A 24,260-nucleotide genomic window follows, 5' to 3' on the forward strand; every position below is an offset into this window, starting at 1 on the left:
TTTGTCTCTCACAGTCCCGCGCAGATGTTGTCAACCATTCGGGCACATTTCTAGTATTGTGATTTTTGTTTGTGACTTTGTTTTAATTTTTTTTTTCGTAGCGTACGAACGCAATGGCAAAGCAAAATTATTTATCTGATAATGAGATCAAAAAGCTACTTAATAGTTCGAACAGTGAGATCAGTGATGATGGCGACTTGGAATTCGAAACATTAGATCCAGAATTTGAAAGTGATCCGGAAGAAATATTACTAGAGGAAATATCTGAAAGTGGAAATGGAAGTGATAATGAAGTTAGTGTAGGAAATTCGAATGAATCCGTTGCAGATCAACATTTATACGTGTCGAATTCCGGATTCCAATGGAATTCTGCGCAACCAGCCAGCTTACGTACCAGAAGCCATAACATTATTTCTTCTACCCCTGGATTGAAAAACGGTAGCCAGAACATAGTATCCATCAGAGATGCTTTTGATTTGTTTATTTCAAATGAAATGGTGGAGGAAATTATTGAAAATACGAATAAATTCTGTCAGCTCAATCCGAAAAATTCCAGCTTTCCTAACATTACGAAGACAGAAATGTATGCATTTTTTGGAGTTCTTTTGGCTTCAGGAAGAAATCACGGCCGAAAGTTAGAACTAAGCGAACTTTGGACTACCGAGGATTTATTCCGGCAGCATTTTTTCCCCTCCGCTTTATCTAGAGATCGCTTCCGCTATATTTTTAGCAATATACGTTTCGATGACATTTATTGAATGATATAATATATCGATGAATTATTTTTGTGAATTTTAGCATTTTTAATATATTTTAACTAATAAAAAACTGTTAAACTTTTTATAATTGGTAGTGCTATATAATTATTTTGCCGCTGAATTTGTAATAATAAATCCATTTGGTGTTTTGTGTATGTATATAAATTTTATTAATCGTCGAATCATTTTTGTATTTTCGTATTTAGAATATTGCTTTTATTCCTTTTTTTTAAATGAAAATTGTTAATTTAAATTTGTTATATTGAAAAATAAAAGTTTTAGTATATTTTAATGTGTGTCATTCAATGGTTTTAATTGTGACAAATAAATGTGTGAGGAAGTAAATACTCAACTTGAATTTGAATGCCATTATATAATATTTTCTAATATTTGCATAAGCAATCATCGTTTAATATGGCTATAAATTGAATTTATTTTCTCTTTACACATCTTTCTATTAGAGGTACAGCCACAAGGAAATTATCAAATACGTGATTTATTTCTGGTATTTTAAATAATACACGATATTCTTGTAAATGCACACCATCGAAAATTTTAATAATTATAGAAATAAAAATGTTTGTTTCCGCTGACGAACGCTTCCTGTCCCCCTCTCCCGCGCTGCCCTCCTCATTCCCCTGACCATCGCCCGGCACCCGCATCGGCCGTCGGGGCCGTCTTCGATTCAGTCGTTGATTAGCTGTTGCGCGGGATGTCCGCGCCGCTGTATATCGACGAACCGCAAAATTTACGGAACACTAATTTCTAAAACTTTCATGTTCATACAAGAAACACAGGGGATATGTTATGAGTTAATGAGGAACTACAATAATATCATATAAAAGTAAGAATATGAACGAAAAATGCATAAAAAGCCTTTTAATTTCATCATTTCAGCCGGGTCAATCTGGACCCACCACCGCCGCATGTGTTTCATTTTCAACCTCCGGGTATTACGTGTTAAGTAAGATGGAAGGAATCTTATCAGGTCCCGAGCTTGTTTTAGGTTCAAGTGATTTAATACAGACTATTATATAATGTCTTCAATATCAATGTGTATTTGCGATAAGTGTAAATTTAAATCCGTATTGAAGTAAGGAATTAAGTCATCTGGAATATCAGGTTCATACACGTCCTTAAAGTAATCAGCAAACATGTTAACAATTTCATAAATTTTACTGGAGCTATTTTGTCTGTAACGTATATTACCAGAAATACCAGCATCATTGTTTTTCATTGATTTTGTGTATTTCCAAAAGTATTTTACATCATGAAGTATCGTGTTCTCAACAGAATTAATGTAATTTTTATAACATCTTTTTGTCATTTTTTTTGCAATCTCTTCTAATATTGTTGAATGCCATATAGTTGGGAATTGTTCTGTGTTCTTTATAATATTATATAATATTATATATTGAGCAAAAACTGAAAAAAATCCGAAAATTTCCTGGTTTTTTAGGTCCACCGCCGCTCGCACAGCACTTTCGAAGTTGCAAATTTTTTTTTTTAATACTGGTTTAGGTCCTAACAACATAGAAAAAATTCAGAATGACTGGACCTTTTGCAAGCACAACCCCCTTTTCATGTTTAACTTGACTGGACTATAAGTAGTTACATACATATTTGTAAATTATACGTCGGAGTGCGTAAACATAAATAAATACAAATGCAGTGCGTTGACATAGTAGGTACAAAATAGGTAGGTATTTGAATAAACATTTTTTTTTAATTTTTCAAATATTTTTATTCACTTGTCTTTTTTTAAAATTTTTGTTTACATAGGTTTTACAAAAGTGATTAACATTAAGTTTGATTGTAAAAAATCTCTCGTCTTACATATTAATCCGTTTGTAAGATAGGTATTACCAGTAAGTTTTATTTCTAATACTTAAAGTAAGTATATCAAAATAACCTCGTTTTTTTTCTTCTAAAACAAGAAGCTCAATTCACAATATGACATTATGAAACTGACAAAAAGTAACACTAAAAATACTAAATATGTTGAATTATACCAATGTAATAGGGAATTGGACAATAGAATAGAAATTATTAAACCTTGGGACCTTCTAAGACCCAAACAGTCCCAAATGCCGTGCGCGCATTATACTCTCCTAAGACCATATTTGCCCCAGAACGACCGCACATTATTAAAATGCATATATCTCTCTTCCTCTCATCTAAAAATTAATTATTTCTTTTATGTCAGAAAGAGAACGAAATAGTGCTTGTTATTGTCTTTGAAAAAATGGAAGCTTGTAGAAGGTTCGATCCGTGCAAATCAACAACGTCTCAAGGGTTAACAAAAACATGATTTGAATCGCACATCACGAATCAAAACCGTTATTTTGACGGGAATCATATACGCATAGACTAAAATGCGGCATTTCCTGCTCTTTTGTAGCCAGTTAAATATATTTATGTGAGGAAGATTTCGAAACAGAAATTGTACAGCTTAATGTTTAACTAAGAAAATTTTATTACAAATAAGTTTACATGGAAATGGAATTAATCTCCTTCGAAGTACTGTGCTTGACTAGAGATATACTTATCCCAACGTTGAATCCATGACTGGAAACATTTTACCACGAGTTACCCGACACCGTGTGTACAAGGTACTGTTGCATACGTGTTGCTCGCGCAACGCCGGCTAGTCAATTATGGTTTATGATTATCGCGGTAATTACAGTTGAATCGGTCACCGTAATATACCATGCATTTCCCGACACCATAATAATAATAATAATTGGATGACTTGTATGGCGCCGTTTTTGTGCAAAATCACCTCAAGGGCGCTGAAATCACCTCAAGGGCGCTGGTATACAAGGGTATGGTTTTGTGCGTGTAACTCGCGTAATGCCGGGAATTATTGATATTTTATAATTACCGCAATATTTACGGTTTCAGTCACCGTAATTTCACCACAAGTTTCCCGACACCGTGTACACGTGGTAATGTTGCATGCGCGTAAATCGCGCAACACCGGGTTGTAAATGCTTTTTTATAATTACCGCGGTAATTAGAGTTGAATCGGTCACAGTAATATACTACGCGTTTCCCAACACCATGTATACAAGGGTATGGTTTTGTGCGTGTAACTCGCGTAACGCCGGGAATAATTGCTAGTTTATAAATACCCCGATATTGACGGTTTCGGTCACCATAATATCCATGATTCACAATATATTGTAGGTATTACCTATTTACATAATAAAATAATAATAATATTAATGTAAATTACACATACCGACGGAATTTTAGAGACAATTTTTGCTTCAGAATCACAATCATTCGTCGGTAGGTGATTATTTTCCCTGAAAATTAAACAACACAAAATTATCGCTAAATGTTATAAAAAATATATGCGTATTCTGACTGATTCGTTTGAACGACCCTGTAGCATATAGAGTACGTACAATGTACAAGGATAATTAAATATGACTAACCCTTTTTTTTCTGCAAATATTTCTCCCATGTACGTTTTTGATGACGAAATTTTTGTTTTCTTATAAAACTTTTGTCCGATAGTATTTTTCTCCCCATTTTTAAACGAGGAATTTCGTTAAAATGTTATCAAGTAGACTGGCGTGGAATAAACGTCCGCTCGCCGCCCTGTCGCAGCGGGGAATGATAAAATTTCGGCTTGCGCCGAGGTAATCAGAAACAACGAACAAACAATAAACGCGAATCGAAATTAATTACTATTTTATACTTTAAGAATATATTTCTTGGTCATAAATTATTTTTAATGTTTCAATAATATCATAGTAAATTATTTTTGTAAAAAAATCTCAACTATACCAATTTGTAAGGTCATAAATAAATAGTCAAATTAAATGATTTTCGTCACAAAACGCGTCCTCGGATTTATTTATTAGTAATTTTATTTGAAATAAAAACAAAATTCTTATACATACATATGATAGATAATTTATTGATTGTTTATACTGAATTATTATATGATTTGAAATATTTGTTGTATAATACAACTTCGCCTTTGAAAATGCAACAAATCTGCGCATCGTCCAACGGTAACACTTTATTATGGTATGAAAATAATATTATTTTTCAAAATTTAACATCTTACTTTAATAGATAAAATAACGATCTTTCGAAATCAATTTGTGTTTTTCTCTAGAAAAGTGTCCATACGTCTAAAACTGGCCTCAAAAATGCCAAATTTCAGGTCAAGTCTACCTATTTCGCCTTAATGTCAAACAACATTATCTACAAAAAAAAAATACCAATAATTCGAGGGCTTAATCAAACAAAGTTATCTACAAAAAGGCACCAATTATTTTTATTGGTATGTTTTTTGTAGATAAACTTTGCTTGACTTTAAACCCTCGAATTATAGGTATGTTTTTTTGTACAAAACGCTGTTTGACTTTAAGCCCTAGAATTGTTTGTATGTTTTCATAATAATGTTTGTATTATTTCTATAGCGCCATTATTTTTTTTTTTTTAAATATCAAAGTCTCTTTAAATAATTTTATTAAATGTATTTATTTAAAAACATATATTGTTAATATTTTTTTTATTACATATATTTATTTATATACATATTATAAAAACAAGCCATCTCTACAAGCGGCAATAAATAACAAAAAAAATAATATAGGGAATAAATGAAAAGTAATAGAAATAAAATAAAAATGTAAAAGAAAATATAAGATGTATTTGTACGTATATAATTACATTTTTCATTGTTTAATGTAACCATAACAGAAAATATAAGATGTATTTGTACGTATATAATTACATTTTTCATTGTTTAATGTAACCATAACAAAAAATCACACATATGCAAGGCCAGTGCATGAGTTCATGAATGTGGGCACATATTTTAATAATATTTTTCTTAGACTGATCCTTTGGCCAAGTCAACGTTAACGAAGGCCGCGAAGAAGAGGCACGACCGACAAAATGGGAAACCGGTCAAGCCACCATCCAACATAATCTTTACTCTAAAAAAATGTTAGGTTCTGGAATCCTTGCAGAGTACAGTCCTCGTAAAGTTTTCCAAGAGACCGGAAAGAAAACATTTAATAATAGTCTAGGATGAATATTTATTTTTGGGATAACTTAACGAGTAACACCTCAAATTGTAATATTTAATTATTGAAGATGTATTAGCGATTCTTAAACGAAAATGTGAATGAGAAAAATCAGAAAAAGGTACGGTCATATCTAGGTTGTTTTCAATAATTGTCTGTCTTCAATAATTGTCTATATTGTCTTCAATAATTGTCTATATTGTCTTCAATAATTGTCTATATTGTCTTCAATGATTAAATATAACAATTAATATTTTGTAAAAACACAATACATGTAATTGTTTACTATCAAAGGCAATTTTGAAATCATTTTGCGAATTAGGATATCCCTCAATTTCACTTGGTTTGTTTAAACTCTTTTATTTAACGAAATAGTAATTCCCAAGGATATTACAAGGAAATGATATAGAACCATTACTAATTGAATAATTTGTATAGCGCTTTTACTCAAATGGCTCCATATAATTGATAAGATTTGCATTATTAACACTTTTTTCTTCATTATATATATATAGACAATAAGAACAATGTTTTGAAATATAATGTTGTTTGATATTTTGCATTAACACCTATTCATTTAATTGGAGAAATAAAAACAGTAAAACTGAAGAAACGAAAGTCGGGACCGTTATCTAACGACTTTTCATTTCTTAAATATGGGTTATTTGCTTTTTCCTTTTCACATATTAATTCCAAATAAAAGTACATTGTCATGTTTTAAACTAGTTTGGCAACAATTATGTTCTCAGGAACGGCTGAAAGAGATTGGCCAAATCATGATCGGAGCCACCCCCGAGGAGGAAACCGCTCTCCACCAGGAGATTTCGGAAATTATCGATGTCCGGAAGCGGTGGCATCCTGCAGAAGAAAGGTAATTATTATGTCCAACTAATGTGGTTTTAGTCCTTGTTGCATTGTGACAAGTCATAGATCAAACCACACCGGTTACAAATTTCACTCTCAAACTGGCCGTATAATTGAGATACCATTTCATCCGTATCTTTTACCATTGGCCATTAAAATATATTTAACCAAGGTGACATGAATTAACACCTTCTACTTAAAATGTGGGCAAAGGCAATGAACGGCCTCTGTGGTCTCTGTCTCGGCCTCTGTGGTCTCTGTCTCGGCCTCTGTGGCCTCTGTCTCGGCCTCTGTGGCCTCTATCTCTGCCTCTGTGGCCTCTGTCTCGGACTCTGTGGCCTCTGTCTCGGCCTCTGTGGTCTCTGTCTCGGCCTCTGTGGCCTCTGTCTCGGCCTCTGTGGTCTCTGTCTCGGCCTCTGTGGCCTCTGTCTCGGCCTCTGTGGTCTCTGTCTCGGCCTCTGTGGTCACTGTCTCGGCCTCTGTATCGGCCTCTGTGGTCTCTGTCTCGGCCTCTGTGGCCTCTGTCTCGGCCTCTGTGGTCTCCGTCTCGGCCTCTGTCGTCGAGATCTGAATACCTTCCTTCTTTCTCTCCTCCCCATTCACTCTCCCACACTAATTGCCATATTATGTAAATGCTCATGTTTTTCATTTATTCTAGACAACAAGAAAAGGAGGGAGATGAGGGAGCAGCTTCAAGAGGAAGCAAGGTAATTATTATATCCAACTAATGTGGTTTTAGTCCTTGTGGGCAATTGATATGAAATAAAATGATACAATAAAAATACTACAAGTCATGGATGCAAAGATCAAACCACCGGTTACAAATTTCACTCTCAAACTGGCCGTATAATTGAGATACCATTTCATCCGTATCTTTTACCATTGGCCATTAAAATATATTTAACCAAGATGACATGAATTAACACCTTCTACATAAAATGTGGGCAAAGGCAATGAAAGGCCTCTGTCTCAGCCTCTGTGGTCTCTGTCTCGGCCTCTGTGGCCTCTGTGGCCTCTGTCTCTGCCTCTGTGGCCTCTGTCTCGGCCTCTGTGGCCTCTGTCTCGGCCTCTGTCTCGGCCTCTGTGGCCTCTGTCTCGGCCTCTGTGGCCTCTGTCTCGGCCTCTGTGGTCTCTATCTCGGCCTCTGTGGTCACTGTCTCGGCCTCTGTGGTCTCAGTCTCGGCCTCAGTGGCCTCTGTCTCTGCCTCTGTGGCCTCTGTCTCGGCCTCTGTGGCCTCTGTCTCGGCCTCTGTGGCCTCTGTCTCGGCCTCTGTGGTCTCTATCTCGGCCTCTGTGGTCACTGTCTCGGCCTCTGTGGTCTCAGTCTCGGCCTCTGTGGCCTCTGTGGTCTCTGTCTCGGCCTCTGTCGTCGAGATCTGAATACCTTCCTTCTTTCTCTCCTCCCCATTCACTCTCCCACACTAATTGCCATATTATGTAAATGCTCATGTTTTTCATTTATTCTAGACAACAAGAAAAGGAGGAGAGGAGAAGGGAAAGGAGGGAGAGGAGGGAGCAGCTTCAAGAGGAAGCAAGGTAATTATTATATCCAACTAATGTGGTTTTAGTCCTTGTGGGCAATTGATATGAAATAAAATGATACAATAAAAATACTACAAGTCATGGATGCAAAGATCAAACCACCGGTTACAAATTTCACTCTCAAACTGGCCGTATAATTGAGATACCATTTCATCCGTATCTTTTAGCATTGGCCATTAAAATATATTTAACCAAGATGACATGAATTAACACCTTCTACATAAAATGTGGGCAAAGGCAATGAACGGCCTCTGTGGTCTCTGTCTCGGCCTCTGTGGCCTCTGTCTCGGCCTCTGTGGCCTCTGTCTCGGCCTCTGTGGTCTCTGTCTCGGCCTCTGTGGCCTCTGTCTCGGCCTCTGTGGTCTCTGTCTCGGCCTCTGTGGCCTCTGTCTCGGCCTCTGTGGCCTCTGTCTCGGCCTCTGTGGTCTCTGTCTCGGCCTCTGTGGTCACTGTCTCGGCCTCTGTGGTCACTGTCTCGGCCTCTGTGGTCACTGTCTCGGCCTCTGTGGTCACTGTCTCGGCCTCTGTGGCCTCTGTCTCGGCCTCTGTGGTCTCTGTCTCGGCCTCTGTCGTCGAGATCTGAATACCTTCCTTCTTTCTCTCCTCCCCATTCACTCTCCCACACTAATTGCCATATTATGTAAATGCTCATGTTTTTCATTTATTCTAGACAACAAGAAAATGAGGAAAGGAGAAGGGAAAGGAGGGAGAGGAGGGAGCAGCTTCAAGAGGAAGCAAGGTAATTATTATATCCAACTAATGTGGTTTTAGTCCTTGTGGGCAATTGATATGAAATAAAATGATACAATAAAAATACTACAAGTCATGGATGCAAAGATCAAACCACCAATTACAAATTTCACTCTCAAACTGGCCGTATAATTGAGATACCATTTCATCCGTATCTTTTACCATTGGCCATTAAAATATATTTAACCAAGATGACATGAACCTTAGACTAACATTAGGGTGTTCCATACTCCCATCACATTCATCAAATTTACAATCAGCTTCATTTTGAATTTTTACAGTCCTCGTTAAATGCCGATTCTTGATCCGTTTCCGCTTTTGATAATACATAATGCTTTAATGGATTTAACTGGGTCCGTTTAATTTTCCAAATGGCTCAGAATGATTTATGATGTCAATGTGACAAGAGTTCACAGACTGTATATTCCCCAAAATGATCACCTAATGCACCAAACAAGAGCTGCTCGCCTTCCTTGGGATTTTGTATGATATTGCATTCTATACACACCGCACCGTATCATATACGCACCGACCGGTCGGTGGCCGAGTTGACATCGCGCTTGGGTCCCACTCAGGCGTAGTGTGTTCAATTAATAATAATAAAACATGGGAAGATACAATAAAGTAAAGCCAACAAATGCATTGCAATAGTCAAAGATTGGCTAGATAGAAATCTTCTTAGTCTAAATTATGAGAAAACCGTTTTTATTCCCTTCTATAATTCCCAAAAGGCATCCCCTAAAAATAATCCTAACCTGAAGTTCCATAATGTCAATTGTAACCCTGAAACATGCTCAAACTGCGAAGATGTAAAATTAGGAAATTATATCAAATACCTAGGTGTAACTATTGACTGTCAACTCAAATGGACTTATCACATAGAAAAAACTGTCAATAAACTGAGGCACCTAATTTACATATTCAAACGCATGAGCAATATCGTTAACATAAGAACTATGAGGCTTGTTTATGATGCATTGGTACTTTCATCCATTTCCTACGGAATAATCGCCTGGGGAGGAACATACAATAACCATGTGAAACCTCTAGAAATTATTCAGAAGTCTATCATTAAGATAATGCACCAGAAGACCAAGACATATCCCACCGATAAATTGTTTAAGGAAACTGACATTATGGAACTAAGGCAGATCTACTGTGTCCAATGTCTTAAATTTATATACACTTGTCCTTATAATTTCTGTAAAAATCCAAATCGTTCTAGCCAGAGACACAACATATGCATGTACACAGTGCCTCACTGCAAAACTAGGCTAGCCCAAAGACACATTAACTATATTGGCCCAAAATTGTTTAATTCCTTGCCGAGTTCCATCAAGATGTGCCAAAACCTAAACTCATATAAAATAAATGTCAAAAGCTGGGTAAAAAAGTATCTGGAAGTGAGAGAAATTTTTCTATAAGTTATACGAATATGATACCCATACAGGGTGTCCGGAAACTCGTAGTACAAGCGGGAAACTGGTGAATCTACATCACATTTGGAGTCGATTTTGTAGTATATTTTTTTTTTATTTGAGCTTTCGTTATCGAGTAAATCGAGTTTGAAGTTGATTTATTTTTTTTTTTTTTTTTTTTTTTTAATCAAATTCTTATAAATTATTACTGAAGATCAAAGTACCCAACTAATTAAAACTATTTGAAAGTAAAACAAATGAAGAAACTCGGATTTGAAGCATTATTTTGAAATCACCCTTCATTTAACCCGGTGTAATCATAAAATATTTCTGCTCTGCAGGGTTAAAACATCTGTTATTCAACCCTAAACACCAGAAAAAACTTTAACCCTAAAATAGCCGAAAAATATTTTTTTTTGGTTTTTTTTTTTTTTGAAAATGCTCAAATCAAAAAACTTTATGTTTTTTTGGGTTCCCCATGTGGTGTAGATTCTCCAGTTTCCCGCTTGTACTACGAGTTTCCGGACACCGTGTATATGATAATATGTTACCATCTAAATTTAAAAAAAAAAAAAAAAAGTTTAAATTCGTTTAAACTGTTTTTTTATTAAAATAACCAAATGTACTATATGATTTATTTTTTTTCTTTATTCATATCTCTTTTTTCATTTAAACCATAGATAATGTAACCACCACTGTTTTGATTTTCACCTTATAATGCCCACGCACAGGCTTCGCCTTTGTGGGATTTTTTTGTTACTGCCTTATATTTTGTATAATTATATATGTACCTGTATGTATAAAAAAAATTGACAATAAAAAAAAAAAAAAAAATTCCTCGGCTGGCTAAGTCCTCCATCACAACACAAGCAACATTTTCAGCTTACTGTGGTGGTAGTAGGAGATTTTCAAATATTGTCAGGTTATTCGTAACCCGGGAATGTTTGTCTTTCTTTCTTAAAAAAAAGTAATTATTTATATTTCCATAACATCACTAATCTTTTCACACTTAAGGATCCTTCATGAAATGTGACACAGAGCACTGCCGTCTCTATTTACAAGTCGTGCTGTAGATTTGGCGGGAAGTCAAATTTCAAAGTAAAGAGGCCTATTTCCTCAAGAAGCAAAAACATCATGTTATATTAATTATCAAAATACTACTACTACTAACGCCATCTGTGTACGATAACCTATCCAATAAACGTTAGTTCATCCATGGTTCATCCGCATTTATTTAACAGGTTATGGGCCCAGATAATTCCAGGCGTTATAATCAGTTGCGATAATAGTCAAATTGTGTTTGTGTTAAAAACTAATTTCTTGTTGTTGCGGATATATTTTTCGTGTTAGGAATAGGGTTAAGGAGTTGTTACGAACTCATAGAGTGTTGGACATTTTAACAGAAATGGCGTCAAATTCATACCTCGCAAGTATAACCAAGCTGAAAGGACTGGTAGGTTTTGCTCGAGAATGATTTGTGCAGCTCTCAAAAGCACAGGAAGGCATTTTAACACAAAAAGGAGCCTAGAGCAACGTGTTTGTGGCACTGGTGACAGCTTGTCTGACCAACGAACTTGTGTGCGATACTAAACGCAGTAAATCTCAAGTGTGTTCACTGGACCTAGTTGGGTGAAAGCACGCGCGTTGTGTCGGTAACATATACTCACGTGCCATCCAGACCCCTTACAGAGTCTTCTGCGTCTCTCGTATCCTCAAATTCAACAAAGGCAAAACCTGGTGGATTTCTTGCAACTGATCGGACCATACTTAGCCAAGACACGCTCCATTTCGTATTTTGAAGCAGAAGATCCGACATTTCACCTTGCAGTGCAGATCCCACTCTCCAAATCTTGACATCCTGCAAAAAAAACACAATTATCGAACCTGATTTCAATTTTACCACAATCGCCATTTTTTAACGTAGATTTCACATAATCCATAAAAAAACATCACAAAACTAGCTATGGCGGTTAAAAATGGAAAAAAAAACTTACATTGCTGTTTGGAATGAAGATATTAAAACTGTTTGGACGATTTTAAGCAAAATTAGAGTTTTCAAAAACTATATTTGCGAATAGCCGTGCTGTCACGAACACACGCCGTGCGCCAGTATTGTAAACAGTGTTGCCAACGGATCTTGGCCTAATGTCGCCGCTTTTTCAAACATTAAGTAGCCGAATTTCAGTTGCAGTAATTCTAATGAACTCGCATAAATTCTGCCCACATATTCCCCACAAATATTCTCCGTGAGCTTGATTACCCATTTTATTATTCGAAATCCATGGGGGGGGGGTGTTACAGAACATCGCTGAAAAAAAATTCCGCAACCAAAAATATTGTATGTGATTCCCCACAACAATTTTTCGAAAACCATGGGGGGGGGGGGGGGTAGCTACGGAATTCCATTTCGAAAAAATTCCTCACATAATTATAATTCAACTTGTCTCTGAAGTAGCCTAATAAGCGACCAGTCGCCTTCTTTTAGATTCTATGCTGGCGCGGATGAGGCACCACATCCCGAAAGAAGATAAAAGAACTCATCAATGGAGAGCTTCTCATCTCCCGTGGGATTTGGTATGATATTGCATTCTATACACACCGCACCGTATCATATACATTAATAACATACATACGTTTTTATTAACATTTTCTATTTAATAGATATGCTTTTGACGGGTATTCGGCCCCACTGTGCAGACACGTGTGGGGCCTGCTACTGAAGACCGACGTAAGTTCAGGCTGCTGGAGGAGATAATTAGAGATGCTGAGCAATGGCTCCAGCAGTCTGACCCGAATATAAAGGTAAATTGATTGAAATCCTCCAAATAGGTAAATCTAGTCTTCTTCATACAAAACTTAAATTTGGATTTGCAGTTAAAATACTTGACCAAACTAAATATAATTATTTTTTTAAACGGAAATAGCTCATTTTAAACCCATCAATATAGTTTTTTTAACAATTCATAAAATTTATTTCACTATAGGTACTTGCATAATAAAAAAGATTATTTTTTTAGTAATAAGGAAGTTGAGTGAAAAATATTTTGACTTATAAAAAATATGTTCATGTAGATAAAAAAATATCGATTCTAAAAATATAAATATATTTCTATATTATTATTCTTAGAATTATTTAAACGTTCTTGAAAAAGCATTCAATAGCAATAGACTGTAGACGCTCCACGATTGGTCGAAAGAATTCTGACGTCACATGTGTCGTGACTTGTACGTTCAACGGATCACCTATGGTGCATCTCTTTCTATTACATGAGAGATGGTCGGTTTAGATGAGAGAGGTGTATAGGCCAAAGGTTTATTTGGGTTTGTCAAATATATGTACGTATTTGTTGTTATTATTATATGAAATGGATTTCTAAAGATACATATTCGTATAGTGCTTTATAATAATATGTTGTTTATTGCATAACTTAGAAGTTTTTATTATTATACATGTCACATAGCATGTGATACACTTCAGGCCGCCGGCCGCCCAGAAAGGTCTCACAGTGAACTGGGCTGTAAACCGTTATTTTACTTTTCTGCGCGGTGGTCCTGAATTAGCGCGTGGAACGTCAACAAGTAGCCACGGCAATACCGTACAGTACCGTACCGGGCGGGAAAAGCAAATATTCTAACTTAAAATATTAATTTAACTATGAAATCTTAATCAATTTTCTTTTTTTTTAATAACATCAATTCTAATAGACGGTTAACATTGGTAAAAAAATTACTGGAATTCCTTGTTGAAGAATTAAAATTTTTTCCATACAAAATGCTTGAGCGTCGTGGTTTTCACAGTTCTAATGACGTCACACCACACCCCGCCTCTTACCGCTCGGATTCCGCTCGTTTTGGCGGGCTTAATAAAATTTAAACTTTGAGAATTAATTTAATTATGAAAACAAACTTTAAAAAAAAATAAAAAAAATACCAGTATTTAAGTTTGAATGCGAACATTGATAAAAAAAAATAAAAAAAATGGACTCAACTTCCTTATTACCAATTACTTTTTTACCAATGGCTTTTACTCAAATGGCTCCATATAATTGATAAGATTTTTAAATTTGCATTATTAACATTTTTTTCTTCATTATACAGGGTGTATCGGCACGTACCCGACAAACTTTAACCAGCTATTCCTTAGCATATTTGGAGTAAAAAATCTTATGTGCACTTTGCTGTCCGGTAACGTTTTTTTTTAATAAAAAATTTATTATTCATATTTTCACCACATGTCACCACTGTTTTATCCTTTGTCAAAGTTTGAAAACCCATCTGGCAATATTTTATTCGAATTCCGTTGAATAATGCACGTGTGTACCTATATTGGCGCACTTTTACAATCACAACGAAATGGCACGGAACCATTCGTCTCATTTTTAACTATTATTATTTAGTGTGTGCGAAAGAGCGAAGACGCTTTTCGACATACTTGCTTATAACAGCTGTTGGACATGAAAAGCTATGCCAATGACAGTGATGTAGTGTGGAAATTTTCAATTTTTTTGTTTTTAATTGAAAAAAAAATGCTACCGGACAGCAAAGTGCCCATAACATTTTTTACTCCAAATGTGCTAAGGAATAGCTGGTTAAAGTTTGTCGGGTTAGTGCCGATACACCCTGTATATATATATTTTTTTTTATATTAACTCCACACAGGAGGCCCTGAAGAAAATAATTTTCCTCAGGGCCTATGTCATCTTTGGGGATGCTGTGTGGAGGGTAATATAGACAATAAGAACAATGTTTTGAAATATAATGTTGTTTGACGACTTTTCATTTCTTAAATATGGGTTATTTGCTTTTTCCTTTTCACATATTAATTCCAAATAATAGTACATTGTCATGTTTTAAACTAGTTTGGTATCAATTATGTTCTCAGGAACGGATTAAAGAGTTAAGCAGTAAGATGTTGGATGCTGCTCCCGAGGTAGCGGCCGCCCTCCACCGAGAACTTTCCGACTTAATGAGTGGCCGGCGGCCCCCGGCAGAAGCAAGGTAATTATTATTTTTTTATTTTATTTATTTATTAACATTCAAACCTGCTAAACTACTTATGTAGTTTGTCAGCAGGTACATAATGACAACATTTTTGCAATAACATGGTACAAAAAATTACGATGATTACGGAATTTTTATTTTATTTTTATGTTGACGAATAGATTTTCTAGAGCGAGTCTAAAATCCCATTTTTGAAATACCGCCAAAAGGAAATTTTGGGGCGGGGCTATCTCGTGTGACGTCATAAGCGTATTGCCATTTTCTAGCCGGCTTCTGACAGTACGTGATAGTGGTACTTATTGTCTGTTTACGAGTGATTTGCTTGAGTTTTTGTCGTTATATTTCTTAGAATGTCTCCCCATTTGAAATACAAATGTTGTATGGTTCCTAGCAATTGAAAATGCACTATTTCTCCAGCTTATAGTATGTAACATCCCAAAGGGCATAATGAAACAGAACAAGACAAAGAAACAGAACAAGATAACGAAACAGAACAAGATGACGAAACATAAAACCCAACTGTATTTTACTATAAACTATCTTGAAGATACGCCCACCATTCCGGACTAGCAAGCGCATCTTGAAAACAGTTAATTACATAACCATTTCCAAAATGAATATGATAAAAGTACATATGAAAATCATCAAAATCCCAAACGGATGTACAATGTACTCACACACATCCAAACTTATTCAAAATTTGATGACTTGAATATATAAATTTACAAAATTTAGTACTATGTACATTCATATGCACACATTAAATGCGCACGGGTAGGAATAGGTCACCCTTGGACGCTGAACAAGTATAAAAACTAGCAAAATACATATGTTAGTAATACCTGGACACGAGCTGAAGGTCACTCCGCTCAGCTCTAGGGGTAGACCTAGGTATATTTAGTGACCAGATCTGAATAACGGCCTCTGTGGTCGAGGGGTAAGGCTCTCAACTAACAAGCTGAAGGTCACTCCGCTCAGCTCTAGTGGAAGACCTAGGTATATTTAGTGACCAGATCTGAATAACGGCCTCTGTGGTCGAGGGGTAAGGCTCTCAACTAACAAGCTGAAGGTCACTCCGCTCAGCTCTAGGGGAAGACCTAGGTATATTTAGTGACCAGATCTGAATAACGGCCTCTGTGGTCGAGGGGTAAGGCTCTCAACTAACAAGCTGAAGGTCACTCCGCTCAGCTCTAGGGGAAGACCTAGGTATATTTAGTGACCAGATCTGAATACCTTCCTTCTTTCTCATGCTCATGTTTTTCTTTTATTCTAGACAACAAGAAAAGGAGGAAAGGAGAAGGGAAAGGAGGGAGAGAGAATAGTAGAGGAAGCAAGGTAATTATTATGTCCAACTAATGTTGTTTCTAGGTTTTAGTCCTTGTTGCATTGTGGCCAATTATGATACAACAAAAATACTACAAGACATGGATGCAAAGATCAAACCACCGGTTACTAATTTCACTCTCAAACTGGCCGTATAATTGAGATATCATTTCATCCGTATCTTTTACAATGATTTGTGACAAGAGTTCACAGACCTGTAACTTGAAAATAACGTAATATAAAACAAAAAAAACCTGTCGACACTTCTACAGGTACTAATTTCGCCATGTTTTCAGTCCTTCAATCCTGACACCAATTAAGAAAAAGAATACCAAGGATGAAGTTGATAAAATTAAATATTTCAATACAGTCGAACTTGGTTAAAACGATCACGGCAATAGCGAGTTCACAGTTCGTAGCAATTTATAAAACAATTACATAATTGGATACTTACTCAAAATTAAATTCGGGCTTTTTGTATGAAACAAATTGGTACTAAAAAACCATAGATATGCCAATATATAGACAGTACAATTCTCATTTGGAGCCTACTTATTATACTATACACCAATGAAAAACTCTGAAAGTTTATTCCATAGATTTTTATTGGTGGATACAGTTAGGCAACAATATGAAGTCACAATATTCACGGTTCCAATTTTCGATCTGAGTTATACCCCGGTGCTGCACGGCCTATCGAGGCAGTGAAAGTAATGCATTTGGTGCTTAGGCAGATACAAAGGCAAGGCTCCGCTATGCATAGATGCGATTTGCAGTAGTGTGGGTGAATGAAGTTGGCGAAACTTGACAACTTGAGTCGAGTAGGCGACTGAGTGCACATGTTCATTTTAATAATTGTTCATGGCCAATCTCACTTGTTTCTATTATATATGAGATATAGGATAACTTCATTGTCCAGAGCAGCTGTCTTAAGTAAAAACAACCTAACCTCCGATAAGTGTCACAGCTAGATTTGTGAGAAAAGAAAGGAATCTTAAAATGTGGTACCTACTTTCCACTAGCTATAAAATGTTGTTTAAACAATAAAATATGTAATATTTAAAATACATTTTTGATTATTGTGAAAACAACAGCCATTTTGGTAAAGTTGCCTAATTCTGCTGAATTTTTTATATAACACTTAATTTCAACTTCATTACTGGAAACAATTATTGAAGTTGGGGAGATGGAAAAACAAGCAGTTTGGGTTATTTAAATAATTTATGCATATTTCCTAATCCCCAAACATAACTTTGAGAAAAACAGAACTTTAATGTTTCTTTAATCATCTCCCACGACATAAATAGTTATTTTTTTGTAGTAATTAAGTTGAAACCCAGTGTAATTTTCTACTGTTTGCGTATTACAGCGGAATTCGGCAACTTTCCCACATTTTTTTAGTATCTGAAGTAATAATAACAGGTTCAATCAAATTAAATTTTTCAGTATCATACTTGTTAATTGTGAAAACATGCAGGAAAAACATTAGATTAATTGAAAAAATGTACAAAGTTGTATCGAATATGCTTTAAAATTACAAAATGTGTATCCTGCCACAGAGATGCAATCAATATTCAATAAATATAATATTAATCTATTTCGACAGTTGCATGCGTGTTGAAATTTTACAAGATGACAACAGAATCTTCAAAACATTCGTTGGGAATCACCTGATATTATATCATTCTGTTTACCTACCGTAGGATGACATATTTCTTAGCATGCGTGTTGAAATTTTACAAGATGACAACAGAATCTTCAAAACATTCGTTGGGAATCACCTGATATTATATCATTCTGTTTACCTACCGTAGGATGACATATTTCTTACAAGACCCTTCTAATGCCACCTTAACTTAAACTTTTATATTTTCTTAAAAAAGGAAAAAAAAACTTACTTTGCTGTTTGGAATGAAGATATTAAAACTGTTTGGACGATTTTAAGCAAAATTAGAGTTTACAAAAAACTATATTTGCGAATAGCCGCGCTGTCACGAACACACGCCGTGCGCCAGTATTGTAAACAGTGTTGCCAACGGATCTTGGCCTAATGTCGCCGTTTTTCAAACATTAAGTAGCCGAATTTCAGTTGCAGTAATTCTAATGAACTCGCATAAATTCTGCCCACATATATTCTCCGTGAGCTTGATTCCCTTTAACTTTTCTCCGAAGTAGCCTAATAAGCGACCAGTCGCCTTCTTTTAAATTTTTTCGTCGCCGATTCTCGTTCTGGGTAACCTAAATAGCGATAAATCGCCTACGTTGGCAACACTGCTAAGCACCATGTTGGGAAGTAGCTACCTTTTCCGGCCGGTCCAATGAGACCACCCGCAGGATATTATTCATCTTCCAATTCTGCCAACCATACGAAAATTTTATTAGCTAGATTTTTTGGCATTTTCGGCCAGTACCTGCTTCATTTTTCATAAAATAAACACTAAAAATTGATAAAAAAGGGCTTTGATATATTTTCTCAAATGGTTATTCCACTTTATTTTTATAATAGTGCCTCTAACTTATAATTTAATGTTTATAAGCTGTTTGGTTTTGAAACGACAATGCATAACTATGCAGGAACTATGTTATTTTTCCAGTACCGACTTATCTCCAAACGCCTTGCAAGAAAAAGATTTTAAATTTCGAACAATAAACTGTATGCTTTTGTTTGGAAAATTCAAGATCAAAATTTAATCAAGTCAAAATGGGCTCGAACATGAGCAGCGAATTATTGAAGGATAAAATGAAAATGCTGAGGAAGATAAAAAAATATGCCCCGTTTAACGATAAGCATACAAATAAATGGCGAGAGGCGCGAGTCCCATGGGATTTGGTATGTTGTTGCATTTTATACCGTATCATATACATTAATAACTATATCACAATATAACAACATTTAAAACAGTGCGCACGTCAAATAATCGCTCCACAAAAATCGCTCAAATTCACAGTTAAAATCTCACCAAAATCAAACAACCGACGATTGATGTTTACCTGTAAAACCAGTGAAGTGATTCATCCAATTTAGTTTAGTCTAAACGGCCTAGTCATTACAATTTTAAGTGATTAAAGTGACAATTTGAAGTGACAGTGACCGGCTTGCAAACTCAATCAAAACCTTTTATTACAACAAATACAAACGGACCTGTGCCCTCACAATTAATATTATAATTATTTATCGATACGTCACAGGCGGTCAGTAGCCTGGTGGTATAAACGTTTCGCCAATACTCTCCGTGGAATACGGGAAGTCAGTTCAAACCCCACAGTTTCCAAAAAAAAAAAACTTTGCTGCTTTTTTTTTTCAACTGCATTTTTTTCTTCTTTTAAATTTAATTTTAATCTGGATTGTAACGTGTGATATTTTTGAAACCCTATTAAAAAAAAAAAAAATAGAGCATCTAATTAAACAATAAACTTATTTTTAAAAATCCACAATGAGCAGCACCAGAGGCAAGACAACCATTCTGGATAGCGAAGATAAAATCATACAGTTCCTAGAAAAAAAAATGGACGCAATGAAAAAAGACATAATGTCTCAAATAGCATATCAAAACATTGAATACCAAAAAAACATCGATAGCTTAAAAAAAGATATGTCGGAAATTATAGAAAAAAAATTCTCTGCTGAATTAAAAGATGTAAAAAACCTCAAGAACCAGCTGTGCGAACTCACCAACACCATTGACTTTCTTTCACTAAAAATCGATGACTATGAAGTAGAGAGAAATAAACTCCACATAAAAATTAAGGAAGTGGAAAAAGAAAACAAAAATTTAAAATCTGTTGTAAATCAATCTCTACAAAATTGCCTTGAAACATCGCTCAAAATCAACGGAATCGAAACTAAAAAAGAAGAAAATCCTAAAATACCTATAGAATGCATCTTTAAAAAAATAGGGTGTGAAGATTTACTAAATAATAATTCCATAATAAACATTTACACCAACTCACTAAAGAAATGTATAACAATAAAGATGGCTACAAAAGAATTGAAAGACAGGATCCTTTCCCAAAAAAAGAAAGCGGGATATTTCTCCGCCAAAGATATAAATCACTCCACCTCGATAAACCCTATCTACATAAATGAAAAGCTGACGCCACAAAACAAGCAATTACTCTGGCTAGCGAGAGCAACAAAATCAATGGCATACCAATATGCGTGGACGAAAAACGGGAACGTCCTTCTCCGTAAAAATAAGGATTCACCAATAATATATGTCAAAGATGCGAGCGACATTCCACTCCAGTAACCGTGCCTCACTTCTACAACTTCTTTGGATACCTCCCAGACTCAATAAAAATGGCCTCCTTAGAAGTATATAGCATCCCGGAAAACCATGAATGCGAAAATTATCAAGACCTAAACTCAATCTTCGAAGACACATCTTTCAATGTACTAAATATGAACATCAGAAGTATTAGGAAACATTTTGATGAGTTCTGTATCCTTTTAAACTCGTTATCTTTCCAAATTGATTTTATATCTCTTACCGAAACGCAAATGCGCGAATGTATCCCTTTCAGCCTACCAAACTATATTTCTTTTTCAATTCCAGCTAGACACACCTCTCATGATGGCATTACCATATTTTATAATGTACACTCTATATCTAATATTAACATTGTCAGCCCAAATTTCAAATATTCAAATGCTGTCCATGCAATCTTTACCTCTCAAGGAAAAAAGTATTCTATTTTGTCAGCATACCGCTCTCCCTCATTATCCACAAATTTGTTCATACACGAAATTAAAACTTTTATTGACGAACATAGCTCAAATCAATTTGATTTTTCATTTTTAATGGGAGACATTAATATAAATATACAAAACGCAATACTAAATCCATCTGCAAACGAATACTTAAACTTACTGTACACCAAAGGTTACCTATCTTACCTGAACAGTACTACTAGGCCCAATCATCCTAATGATTCATGTCTTGATCACATATTTCTGAAAGCAAAAAAAAATACCCAAATAGATCTGCTACCTTAAAAATTGACATTACAGACCCACTATCCCACCTTCTACGGTCATTGCGTTATAAATTCTCCCAGAAACATCGATCCCAATAACTAGCAGGAAATAAAAACAAAAATTAATTACCTATCACTAGACATATCACTAACAACCGAAACATGGGATTCGGTGCTTTCTAATAACGACCCTAATATGTCTCTAAATAACTTTTATGAAATTATTCAAAACCACATTGAAAAATGTTATGAACAAAGAAAACCACCTAAAAGTAAACATAGACACATAAAACCATGGATCACACGTGGTCTAATAATATCAATACATCATAGAAATAAACTGTTCAAATCTTACAAAACTTACGAAAACCATTGCATAACCAACAATGAAACACAAAATTACAGCAAAAGGAACCATTATATTATATATAGAAATTACCTTAATACTCTTATAAAAAAATGCAAACAACAGTACTATTCTGAACAACTCCAAAAAGCACAAAACGACTCACGAAAAACATGGAACATCAAAAATGAGATCTCAAACAGGAAACAAAAGGATCACAAAATTCCCCAAAAAATTGTAACCGAACATAATATAATATTAGAGAATGCTGAAGATATTGCAAACAATTTCAATCACTTTTTCACAAACATTGCATCTACCCTAATAGACAATAACCCTTCTCTTAGCTTACACTCTCAGAATGTATTCTCAGACTATTTAGAGACTAAAAATTCTACCTCTGAACTATCTGAATTCATGGAAATTACAGAAGTTGAAATCTCAAACCATATTGATAACATAAGCGTTAGGTCTGCAAATGGTCCTGATAACTTAAGTAATGCTACAATTAAATCCATAAAACAACATATAATCAAACCACTACATCATATATTTAACACATGTATCAGTAAGAGTATTTTCCCTGATTTATTTAAACTTGCGAATATCATTCCAATACACAAATCAGGACCTCGATGTAAAACAGACAACTACAGACCAATCACCTTAACTTCTCAATTGTCCAAGATATTAGAAAAATGTATAAAACAACGAATCATCGATTTTCTGGAATCTCATGCACTCCTATCAGCTAACCAATATGGCTTTAGAACCAAACTCGGCACTGACGATGCTATATTTAATTTAACCAATAGAATTTATTCTAACCTAGACTCAAATATTAAAACCCTAACAATTTTTTTAGATTTGAAGAAAGCCTTTGACACAGTCAACCATAGTACTCTCTTAAATAAAATATCCAACATTGGAATTAAAAATAAATGTCTCATGCTTTTACAAAATTACATTTCGAATCGACAACAATGTACAAAAATTGGAATGTGTTTGAGCAATTTTGATACAGTAAATCACGGTGTTCCACAAGGGACTGTATTAGGGCCGCTACTCTTTTTAATCTATATAAATGATTTATGTAACATTGTTATACCTGGTAATATTTTCTCATTTGCTGACGATACTGCAATAACAGTCCAAGGAAATACATGGGAAGACACAACTAATAAGGCTAACAAATGTATTACTATTGTCAAAGAGTGGCTAGATAGAAACCTTCTTACTTTAAATTATGAAAAAACTCTCTGTATTCCTTTCTATAACACACTGAAGTCAGCTCCCAAAACTAATCTTAATTTAAGATTTCATAATGTAAATTGTAACCCTACCGCATGCTCAAACTGTAAAGAGATGAAATCAGGAAAAAATGTTAAGTACTTAGGTGTAACCATAGATTCTCAACTAAAATGGACCAGCCATATAGAAAAAACTGTTAACAAACTGAGATATTTAAATTATATTTTTAAAAGAATGTGTAATATAGTTAATATAAAAACCATAAAATTAGTTTATGATGCACTAGTTCATTCATCTATTTCCTATGGAATAATTGGTTGGGGAGGAAGTTACAATAATCATCTCAAACCATTAGAAATTGCCCAAAAATCAATAATTAAGATTATGTACCAGAAAAGTAAATCTTATCCCTCCAAACAATTGTTTAGGGAAACCGATATTTTGGACCTTAGACAAACCTATAGTTTTCAATGTCTTAAATTTATCTACAAGCACCCAAACAATTTTATTAAAAACTCTAATCGTTCCAGTCGAAGATGTGGCGCCTGTGAGTATGTTGTACCCCACTGTAAAACTAGACAGGCCCAGAGACACATTAGTTTTATTGCTCCAAAAATCTATAATTCAGTATGTTCAACCCTTAAAGAGACCACTCGTCAAAATCTTCATTCATATAAAAAATATATCAAAACTTGGCTCAAAACAGCCAAAATAGATATTTTTTTCTTATAAGTTATTAACAAAGCCATTAATTATACTTACAACTAATTAGCTTTAAGAGTAGATATATAATTCCATCCCTCTAATGAACTCTTTGCTAAAATCAGGGTCTTAGATATACGACAGTTATTTACTAAGGTAAGCATTTGTTACATACGAAAAAATAACCTACTGTTGGCTCCACAACACCAAGCTCACACCCGCTTTTCATCAAACCTGGGTTGCGTGGTTCCTCAAACTAAAACCTCTTTCGCTC

General features: G+C 35.0%; 1 protein-coding gene across 1 annotated transcript in view; it reads left to right on the top strand.

Moving 5' to 3' along the window:
- The window catches only part of LOC149414913 (uncharacterized), a 59,682-nt gene that overhangs the window by 8,776 nt on the left and 26,646 nt on the right, over positions 1–24,260 (top strand). The window contains exons 3-6 of the transcript XR_016303871.1: positions 6,562–6,683; positions 7,335–7,383; positions 12,872–12,960; positions 13,048–13,181. The gene's annotated coding sequence lies outside the window, so the exon portion shown is untranslated. Of the gene's footprint in view, positions 1–6,561; positions 6,684–7,334; positions 7,384–12,871; positions 12,961–13,047 lie in introns of the transcript that reaches the window.

Source organism: Hesperophylax consimilis, chromosome 19, assembly GCF_061612785.1.
Source record: "Hesperophylax consimilis isolate HC1 chromosome 19, BYU_Hcon_1.0, whole genome shotgun sequence".
NCBI lineage: Eukaryota > Metazoa > Arthropoda > Insecta > Trichoptera > Limnephilidae > Hesperophylax > Hesperophylax consimilis.